Source organism: Frankliniella occidentalis, unplaced genomic scaffold, assembly GCF_000697945.3.
Source record: "Frankliniella occidentalis isolate FOCC.00 unplaced genomic scaffold, Focc_3.1 Scaffold29, whole genome shotgun sequence".
Classification (NCBI taxonomy): domain Eukaryota; kingdom Metazoa; phylum Arthropoda; class Insecta; order Thysanoptera; family Thripidae; genus Frankliniella; species Frankliniella occidentalis.
The window spans coordinates 2,091,408-2,102,250 of NW_026267159.1; the positions used below are offsets into that span (position 1 = coordinate 2,091,408).

At 50.3% G+C, this 10,843-nt stretch overlaps 1 protein-coding gene and 1 non-coding gene across 5 annotated transcripts in view; one reads left to right on the forward strand and one right to left on the reverse strand.

The window, feature by feature from the left end:
• LOC113213992 (zwei Ig domain protein zig-8-like) overlaps positions 1 to 10,843 on the reverse strand; it is a 199,684-nt gene that overhangs the window by 182,957 nt on the left and 5,884 nt on the right. The window contains exon 1 of one of the 4 annotated variants that reach the window (XM_052265679.1): positions 2,913 to 3,062. The exons of the other annotated variants lie outside the window; for them this stretch is intronic. The gene's annotated coding sequence lies outside the window, so the exon portion shown is untranslated. Of the gene's footprint in view, positions 1 to 2,912; positions 3,063 to 10,843 lie in introns of those variants that run through there. 4 annotated transcript variants of the gene reach the window in all.
• On the forward strand, positions 7,878 to 7,983 carry LOC113214057 (U6atac minor spliceosomal RNA). The gene has a single exon (XR_003303788.1). It is a non-coding gene; the product is annotated as a U6atac minor spliceosomal RNA (small nuclear RNA).

Consider the following 10,843-nt stretch of genomic DNA (forward strand, 5'->3'; position numbering starts at 1 on the left):
GGGGAGGGGGAGAGGGGGAGAGAGGGAGAGGGAGAGGGGGAGAGAGGGAGAGAGGGAGAGGGAGAGAGAGTTTTGAAGGGCAAAGAGAGAGAGAGACAGATGGGGGTAGATATAGCCCACCTCTCCCCGCTCCCTCTGTCATCAGAGTCGCAGGGCCAATCAGCTAGATTACCTGTTGTTGACGCCACTATACTTCACGCAGCCCCTGGAAAGCACGGTGGTGGGTAGTAGAGCCCCGCACCGATCGAGCTATGCGAGCTAGACCCCTCCTTCGACAGGCGAGGTGGAAGTGGGGGTTGGCGTTTAGCTCAAGCTCGTTGCGGTGCTTTAGTGGGTATCAGCAGAAAAAAAGGGGGTGGTTCGCAGGGAGAAGGAGGGATATGCAGAGAGCCGAGCGGAAAATCACTCCAGCAAGGATACAAAGAAATAACCGGTAGCACTCTGTTAAATTCCTCAAAGCAATGCTCTGCAAAAACAACACAGGATTTACATTGTTTGCCAACAAAGCGTATTTGTTGTGCAATTGCAAAGCGACGCATTTTTCGGGTGCGAATAGTCCTGCCATAGTGCTTTACATGCTGCTGATTCAATGTCCTGATGTTATAATGGAATTTTTCTGTTGATTCACGTGGTTTTCCAATTCTTGAATAGAAAAATGGCCATAGGGTGAAGAATCATTCTTTAAAACACAAAAAGCTTCTTCAAAGTAAGGGATACATTCTATCATGTTATTATTTGAACGGAAATTTCCGTTGGAATAAGCGAATCACCATTAGTTCAATGGAACCAGTTTCTCGGTGTATCTCCATGCAATTGCAAAGCATCACTTCATAATTGCAAAGGAATGCCGCGCTTTGAAGTTACAGAGGATGAAAATCCTTAGAAGCATTTGCATTTGCTTTGCAGGAATTGGACAGTGCATCGTAGCCTGCAAGCAATGTTTTCCAGTTAGGAAATCTCATAAAAAAAGTCGGAATTTCCCTCAGTTATGGAGATTTTCTTAAAATCTGAGGAGTTTTTCTCGAACGATTGGAGTTTCTCAAAGTTTTCTCCTTTTCCAACAAACACAGACATTGTTTTTGCCGTTTTAAAAGTTCTCAATATTCCGAGTTTGGCTCTCAACTGGGGGTTTCAATACTAGTTCGCGTTCTTCTCTATTTAAGTATTTTTATTAGATTTAGATGGTCATTAAAAGGAGGCGCGATAGATGCCCATATGCTGAGCTGACAAGAATAGTTATTCCAAAGAACATAGGCAACTCAATTTACGAAATGTGTGAACACCCACGCTTTAACAGTATTGTTCAAAACACAGACTTCCTAGCGGATCATGCATGGAAGTATCTAACGCCATAATCACCCTGTCCCCTTTCGTGGTTAAACACAGCCGCACGCACGCGTGCACGCAATACAGTTTACGTGCGGAAGTATGCGGGACGATTCAGCCACCTAGGAGGACTCTCTGCTCAAGGTGGGCAGAATAAAGGAACGACAGGGAAGTGAGTCCGAGTGGTGTTGGGAAGAGGCGTGTGAGGTTGGAGTCCTCTTCGAAGGGAGTGCGGTGGTTTCCTTCGGTCAGATATCAGTGGGGCGAGGTCAGGGACGCGGCCATCGCGAAAGTTCGACACCAAAGTTTGGTGGGGTGCTCGAAGAGACCTACCGGGAAGGTATCTCGAGGATCTATAAGTTTTAAATCCAACTCACGCGGCAAGGCACTTCCACAGGGCGGCGGGGTAGAGTAGGGCCGGGCGTGCGGTGCAGCACTCAACTCCCCTTTCCGTTAAACAGGGAAACACGACAGGTCCGCCGCGGCACGCGGGAGGCGAGGCCTGGACTTTATAATGGCGTATATTTTTTTCTGCCAATTTTTTGCCCGCTCTCTACCCCTTTTTTATACCGAACTGTCGAGTCGCACGCTGACGGGCGTTGGTATTAATTAGAGTGAGCGCGGGTGATCAAAGAATGCAATATGAGAGCGAGCAGGGCAGAGCAGGGCCAGGAAACAAAAAAAAAAAAAAAAGACGGAAGCCCTCATGAGGAGAAAGACGAGCAAGTACAACAAAAGTGGCAGAACAGGCTGCACGCTGCACAGTTGTGACAGAGAAGTGACCTCATTGCCGAACTGTCGCGTCCCGTCTCCATTGGCCGTCCGACACCTTGTAATGAGCGAGAGAAGGAAGGGGAAACTTCGGGAGTTTGAAGCGAGGGCCAAACTTGGGCCGGGACGTGTGAGGAGGGAAAAGCAATAACAACTTACTTACTCGTCACTCACTTATCAGCGCCGAACTACCACTTCTTAACTTCCGTAATCAATCACTCTGTACACAGTTTCGCGGGCCGCCCCGGACGAGCCTCATATATATACCTCGGGCCGGCCGCAAACTTGCAACGGCACTCCGGGGAGAGAAAGAGGACGCAGATGTATCTAACCGCCAGGACAACGCAGTACTTTTATATACGCCCCTTTTCCCTTGCGATGAAAAACCAAGGTAAGAAGTCCCCCCCCCCCCCTGCACCCTTTTCCCTCACTCTTCGACCACCCTTCTTTTTTACCTCGGCCGAAAGGGAGTGGCCGTAGAATACATGAGTTCGAAAAAAGTTTCCATATTGCCGTATCTTTTTTGGCGTCTTTCATAGACACTGCCCACACGGCATGCAAAATAAAACAGAGCAGAAGGAATTGCACGCAAAAAAAAATATGGCAACAATGAGGCACAATCCCCGCGGGCACGCACGCGCGAAGAGGCACGATAGCCATCGCGACAGCGGCCGGCCGGGGTTCATCATTCCAACGATGAGGTGGACACACGGCGACCAAGTTCGCATGACCGGGCCTTTTATCTCCGACAACAACACTACTGTGCCGGCGCGCACGCACCCACTCGGCACGCGCGCGCCGTGCCGACCACTTACCGGCCAGCACAGCAGGGGCGTATCCACACACAGGCACTTGACACACACACAGACACACACACCGACACGTGACTCGGGCTCGACGCCGGCTCTCGTAGCGGCGCGCGGCGGCGGGGTGCACGGCGCTGCGGGGCCGGGGGCGTTCAGAGCGGCACTGAACCGACCGCCGGGTGGGCCGGGCGGGAGGGCCAGCCTGGCGCCGCCCTGTGGGAGGGGGGGAGACGCGCCACCGCGGGCCCAAGGCTTGGCGCGCCGGCTGGTGCCCGGCCCGGCCGCGGGGCGGCGCTGCGCCTCGGGGGATGAGACGAGCAGCGGCGATAACGAAGCCAAACAGTTAAAACAAGAGATTTCAAAAACAAATCAGAACTTTTAAAACAATATAAAAGAAGCATGTCGGTGCATCAAACATGTCGTTCTCGCAAGAAGCAAGCATAACCTACCCGCCACCTGAACCTGATGTCAATGTAACTTTTTTGCCCGCTTAGTGGAGGGAAGAGTGGGCAAAATTATTGTGTTTTTCCGTATGTATCTGATACAGTTTCTGGTTCCCCGGTGTACACACCGAGTTCAGAACCAATAAACTCCTCGCTCTTTACCCAAAAAATACTTATCTAGTAACCCTACGTTTTATTCTCTCAACAATTTTTGTTGCACCTGTACCGCCTGTGTTTATGCCGAGCGAAACGAAAATAACAGTAGTCCCCTTGGTTCGGTCGCTGGGGGGCAAGCAGCAAGGTAAGAGAGGAAAAGGGGGCAGGGGAGGACAGGGGGAGCAGCGGAGCAACGCACCTTCTCCCCGGCTCCCTCTGCATTTCGTTCCCTTCGCTTCTCTGCCTCCAGCCAGATTATTTCTCCACAAACAACATCTCCTGTTCCGTCGCCGCACGATGTAGAAAGAAAAGGCGGTTCAAATTACGTGTGGAGTAAAAAAAAATCACGACCTCAACGTCTATATGGAGGCGATGCGAACAAGGCACACATCAGAAGTTGGCGCGGACGCGACAACCCTCCACCCCAGTGCACGAGGATGTGCACGGTGATGAGCAGGAACAGCAGCAGCAGGAAGCGTCGCGGCGCCAGGCCGCCGTACTTCTAACGCGCATATTATACGCACGATGCCTCCCCCTCGAAACTGACCCGCCCACCACTTCGCGCCGCCGCCGCTGCCCTACCCTACCGCGCCCCAGCGCCCCGCCACCACGCGCCGCCACGCCCCGCCCCGCCACGCCCCAGCAGCAGCCCTTCAGTCCTCATTTGAAGCTCCACCCAGAGCCGTAAATCAGTTGCAGAAGTTATGCGCGGTGCCGGGCGGGCCGTGCCGGGCAGTGATGCTCGGGATGTGGGAGATAAGGTCAAGAAGGGAGGGGCGGGGGAGGGAGCGAAGAGTTTGTGAGGGATAGAGGGGAGGGACGGAGGGAGAGGGGGGTGCTTTTGAGCCGCATAATCAGCCCGCGGCGCTGCCACTGGTACTCACAAGCCAAACTCTTTCGAAAGACCAAGTTTATATTGTTTTGTTTTTTTTGTTGTTTTTTTTGCACTTGTTGTGCTGCCCTGAGTCGAGAATGTCGTTGGCTTGTTCGAAATAGCAGGTGTCGACTACCAAATCGCAAAAAAATGAAAGATGTGCATTATTTCCGTGATTGTAAGGAAGGTCACACACATATCGGCATAACGCAGTGAAGAGGAAAGCAGTTGTAAGATTTACAGGAAAAGTATTCATTTAGATTGTCTTAAAACAACAATATACAGATAAGTAAAGTGTTCAACAAATCAACTGCCGTGCACATGCAAGTGCTAAACCACTGTTAAAGAAACTGTAGCCTAGAACAGTGAGCAGCATACAGTCCTGACCGTATTTTATTTTACGGTCAGACTATATGTCATATACCGGTCAGGATTTTACGGTTTAACTGTATTTTGATTTTGGAATACAGGCCGGACTGTTTTTATTTTTACGGTCTGGCATGTTACAGTATAGACTGTACTTCAGAATACAGTCACAGTCTATACTGTATTTTAATTTACGGTCTAGACTGTAAAATAAAAACCGTAAAAAGGCCGTTATGGGGGACCATAGTGAAACAAAATCTACAAAAACGCATTTGAAATTTCCACCGACTAGGTCCAGCATTACAGTCCGAGTGAAATTTAATTTTACAGTCCAGGCTGTAACAGATCAGAGTGTAAATTTGAATACAGTCTGGCGGTTGTCTACAATAGAGCGAAGACGGTAACATAGTCGGCAGTCGGTAACAAAGTCAGACTGTAAAATTGAAAACAGTCCGACCGTAAAGTTAAATACGTCAGGACTATATAAAATTTATTGGGCGTCGTGTAAGAATTACTGTAGGTTTTTTAACAGTGAATGCGTAGTCTGTAACGCGCTTCATGAAGGGCCCTATTTTCACCCCACCCCGTACCCCTCCCCTGCTGCATTTTTCACACCGAATGCCGATATGAATTCGATTAATGACGATCTCAAGTAGGGCCGCCGACGCGGTGGCCGAGGCCGGGCGTGCATGCTTCCTGCACCAAACTTACTCGATGGATGTGTGTGGGTATCGACCCCGTGCGTGTCGTCGAGGCCGCGCGCGACCTCCAACACCGTGGCCCCGCCCGGCCTCTGGCCCCGACCCCGGCCACACTCCAGGCATTCCAGGCCGAGACTTTGATACGGTTGCTGCAGTGGCTCGTGGCGCAGCAAGTACAATCGATACTATTCCTTGTAATGGTGCCCTGGGCCGCCCCGGCGGCGCACGCCAACGGCAGCAGAGAGAGAGAGAGAGAGAGAGAGAGAGAGAAAGAGAGAGAGAGAGAGAGAGAGAGAGAGAGAGAGAGAGCAGCGCTTACCGATTTCAAAACGAGAAAAAAGGAGAGCCAATTTAAGTAAGGGTCTGAAACAACAACATCAACAACAACAACAACAGGGCTGGGCAGAAAATGAAAGGGATTTGAGACGACATGGTGCGACCTCGCCGTGAATAAGGCTGCACCGCGACTATTGGCTGCACGACTCTAATTTGGGGCCCCGCGCGCAACGCTTTCAATTCCCTTCCAGATACGCCACAACGCCAACGCCACCTTGGGGGAGGGGGGCTAAGGAGAGGGGAAGGGGCGTGCCTAAGGTCAGTACACGGAAATGGCTCCGGCCAACGCGGCCAAAGGCGGCCATACCTGCGCATTGGCATTTGAACCCCCGGATTAACGCCACGACCTTCACGGACGAGTGGCGGCGGAGCAGCTCCAGCAGCAATGCCCCCTTTTTTTCGTTTTTCTTTTAATTTTTTTCCCTGGTCAAATCAGTCGAGCGGAGTCATTCCACTTCACAGTTGTTTCACACCGCACGCCACTCAGCGGCCGTCCAATGTAAAAGCCCCACCCGCCGCTCCAAAATGACCCAATCGCAGTAATCGTTTGCGCTGTAATTACAGGTGTGGGGCAGGGGAGGGCGAGAAGGGGTGTGGGCCACTAGGCCACTCAACGACGAGGGATACTTTCGTAAGTAGATATTCATTCATTTTAAGAACATCACTCTTATTCAAATACTGTGACGTCAAATTATATATATAATACTGTATGTGAATTGTTTCACATTGTTTAGAATATCATGGTCTCGATCATGGCACACTCCTCAGAACATGTCATATCCCTACATCGTTCAGCCCTCACGAGCGTATTTATGTCACGTTATAACGAATACCACATATTCTAAACAATTAATGTGACACAATTGACATTTTATAGAATGTGACGTCACAGTATTTTGAAAAACAGTGATCCTACGAGGACCTAATGATGATTCATTACACGATGAATCCACTCCATGTAAAAGGATACGAGCGTCACAGCGAAAGGAATGCATCGGTAAACGTGGTCTCCCGAGAACACGTCAAGAAACGTTGCGTACGCAACACTTGTTTTTCCAGTGTTGCTACACAAAATGTTGAATAGTCCAGTGGTTGGCATAGCTAGGGTCGACAAACCCGTAACACTGCTGTGTCACTACCTTGGCACACGCTAGCTGATTTAATTGAACATAGAACAATAAAACGAAAATTTTGAACAAAATGTCAGAAAACTACACACAGTTAGGTGTAAGTTAAATCTGTTATTCACGTTTAAAAAGTTGTGTTTGTCTTCTTTTTAAAACAACTTAGCCCGTACGGTTTTGAGTTAGGACACAGAACATGTAACGTGTACACAAAGTCAGTTTAAGTGTTAGTTGTGTCCTAACCCACACGCGTGCAGAAATATTTCGTCACCTCTACCTCTGCAGGTTTATCACTGCGAATCTCAAATGAGTTGTGAAGAGGCCATTTTTCGCCAGAACACTGGGAAACAATGGCCTTTTTGTACGGACGCAGATGAGGAGGGGGAGGGGGGATTAGCGCACGAGGGAAGAGATAACGGGGTTGGAGAGGGGCAAGTGGGAGGGGGGGGTGAAAGGTGGGGGGCCCACGCCCAACCCTCCCAGGAGGGCAAAACACTGGCAGGGAGAAAGAAGCGAGAGCAGAGGCATGCGGAGTGCAAACGTTGAAGATAATTATGAATTAAAATAATAAATGTAAAGGCTGTGTGCTGTATTTCCATTTGAGACCAAATCAGACTGACGCGCCTCTTCAAACAGTCCCGCCGTCCTCCCGCATCCGCCTCGTCCTGCGGCGCGGTGCCGGCGCGGTGTGAGCGCAGCGCGCCGGGGCGCCCGCGTGGTGAGCTCATCGACGCGCGGTCCGACCCGGCGTGCCTTTTGCACAGAAAAATACGCTTTTGCTTAATCCCATCGCGCCTCTGCGTTGTAAGGTAGGGGGTAAATGTGTCAGGGCGCGGACACGAACTCACTGATAAGCAAAAGCGAGCTTTGGGTGCTTCCAGGAGCGTCCGTTGGTCGCCACAAAGTTAGCTCTCGCTGATGACTCCGGGTGTCGAGGTGCGGTATATATACAACAGCACGGGCCCCACACAATCGTGTTGTATGAAAGGAGAGACGGTTAGCACTCCCCTTGACAAGGATGGAATACACATATATGGCTGAGGCACCCAGCTACTTGTAGCAACTCAACCACATTTTTTCACTTCTGTAATCTGTAATAATCTGTACCACACGTGTGGGCGGGCTTGCCTATCGCCCCTGTGTTCACGGCACCTCACGGGCCGTGCACGTAGGCAGCCCGGCCGCACTCGTGTTAGCGGTGCAGCACAACAACAGGAGTGGTATCATTTCTCCGAAATCGTCGCTATGAAATTTTTAAAATCTTACGTTTTAAAAGTTTGTAACCAGGAAGCAAATATTTGTAATCCGTAGGTTTGAAATTTTTTTACCACGTGTGTTCCAAACTTTCGTAATATGGTTACTGAAAGAACTCTTTCCTCCATTCAATTACCTTGATTGTAGCTTTCATAAATAAATTAAGAGGAAACCCTGGACGGCGGTTGGACGACGTTGTGGCAGTGCTCTACAAATACCCCTTCCCGACGGTCGCTAAGATTGTCTCTACAATGTTAAAAAAGAATGAAGAGGTTTTACTTGTGGTATAGTGTTGGCATAGTGCATGCGCACGATAGTTGCACCAGGTAGCTGAGACACACCTGCCTACTTTCGTAGTTATACTGTACTTCATGCGCACTTGAGGGCCTTTTGCCTACTTGTACGGGCCGAGGATATAGGGAAGCCCACCCGTACCCGTGCACGCGCACTGGAAAATTCTTGCAAACAATTTTAAAACATTGTAAGGAAGTTTGCATTGCCAACCATATTCTTTGAATTGCAAACTATTTTCTTCGTAAGTTGCGAAGAAATAGTTTGCAATTACGAACGAATTCTTTGCAGCGTTCCAAACAATTTTATTCGTAATGTGCGAAAAACTAGTTCGCCATATAAATATATATAGTGTGCTAGCTAAGCTGCATCAAATCCGGCGGAAAAGTCATCGTTATCTCCGTTATCTCGATGCAGAACGGCAGAGATGCCCTCCTTTTTTAACGTCGTTTCATCACAGCAGTGTTCGCTTGTACAAAGATGTTCAGCACACTTTGACCAGATCGGTGATTGGCATTTAATCATTTAATCCGAGAGCAGCGAGACGAGACAGGGCAGCGTCAGTAGGTTAGTAGGTCAGACTTGCCCGCCCCTGCTTCTGCTTGAAGATACGGCACCAAGGCGTACCTCACGCGCTTTGCTTAAAATATTTTTTGGAACTCAGGTGATGCACCGGGATAAAATGTTGGGAAACAGAAGTCATACATCGATTCTGTTTTTCGCGTTTGTTCTCGCCCTACCGCTACAGTGGTTCTTTGAAGTAACCTAATGGTGATACAAATACAACAACAACATTATTAAATATATCTCGACCCATAAAGAACAACCCAAAACGGCAAATTAGATGCAGAACGTAAGCCCTCGCAATCGGTCAAGTTCTCACACCACTCCCATGGGAGAATGCATTCTTATTGCCCGCACCAAATTATTTTCCGTCAATCGAAAAATATCTCCAATAATGGCATGTAACAACACACTGCTCAAGCTAGTGAGCGGGAGCCCTCGATCTGGAAGCGTAAGGTCCGCCAGTAGTGCAGGGGTAGTGGGGAGGGGAGTGGGCGGCAGCGCGCTGCAGCTGGCCGGGACATGTTTATACCCCATCCCGTCGTGTTCGGACCTTCATGAAGGGCGCCCCTTCCTCTAATTGTCATATTGCGAGGGAGAAAGGAAAAGAGGGCACGAGATTGAGAAAAGGGAGGGAGGGGAGACGGAAAAGTGAAATAGAGTGAGAGGGAAATACCTCCCCTATGAGGGAAAGGGGGAGAGAGAAAGGCGCCATGAGGGTCGCAAATACAGCAGCAGCCTTGTCCCTTCCGTTCCCCCCTTCTCTTCTCCCACGCTACATGCCCGCCCAGCGCCGTGCCCATGGATTTTTCTGTCACCCGCTGCTGCCTTTTGAGGGCGCCTCACGCGTCATTGGGCGGCGTGGACCATACAACTGCGCTGACCAATATTTTTCCCGACCTTTTGTATGCGTGTGCGTGTGAAGGGCAAGAGCAAGAGCAGCAGGCGGGGGAGGGGGAGGGGGCCCAACAAGCCCCGGTCTATCGCCTGAACCTCACACGTCGTGTTTTAGCTTTGAGGAAAGGCCCCCGGCGAGGAAGCAATCGGCTGCGTAGGGTCCCCGTAACGTCCCCTTTACCCCCGTCTTTTCTCGGTCCGTATTCCGTCGAGTGATGCGTGTCAAACACTTTGCTGTGCTCGTAGGAATCCACTGAAACACGCACATTTATTCATCAAATTCGATCAAACTCCACGAATTTTTAGAAAAGAATATACGATTTTGCGACATCTGCCCAGAGTCTTCAGCTTGAAAGTCTTTCCTTACAGCACCTTGACCGGTCTTACCACATGAGCAGAGCCACACTATTTCCGACTATTTTCTGAAGGTTCTGGAAACTCCACTATTCCACTACACCCCGTAGGCGAAAATGCTGGCTGGCATTTATTCCGAGTATTCCGCTCCTTTTATTCCTGGGCATAAGGAGCAGGCTACACCACCACTGGCGGCGAGCTCGCTGCCCCCCGCCCCCCCTTCCCTCTCCTCGGTGCTCCTCATGCTCATGCCTGATACGTACTTTACCGGCGCAGCGTGCCGCGGCGAGACGCACGGACGTGACGTTATGGAAATCTAGCGCGCGTTACCAGAGCATTTCTCTTCATTTGCACTATGGGCCTCTTGGCGTGCGTGCGCCCGGACGTGCGAGCGGGCGAGAGAGGGTGAGAAGCAGAGCAAGAGAGCGAGGCGAGAGAGCAAGGTGAGAGCGAGAGAGGGAAGCGAGAAGGAGGGAGTGAGAGAGGCGAGAGAAAGCAAAGGAAGAGGACAAGAACACACGGAAGTCGGAAGAGGCATGTACTGGGGTGGATCACCCTAAGCACACTACCACCGCTCACA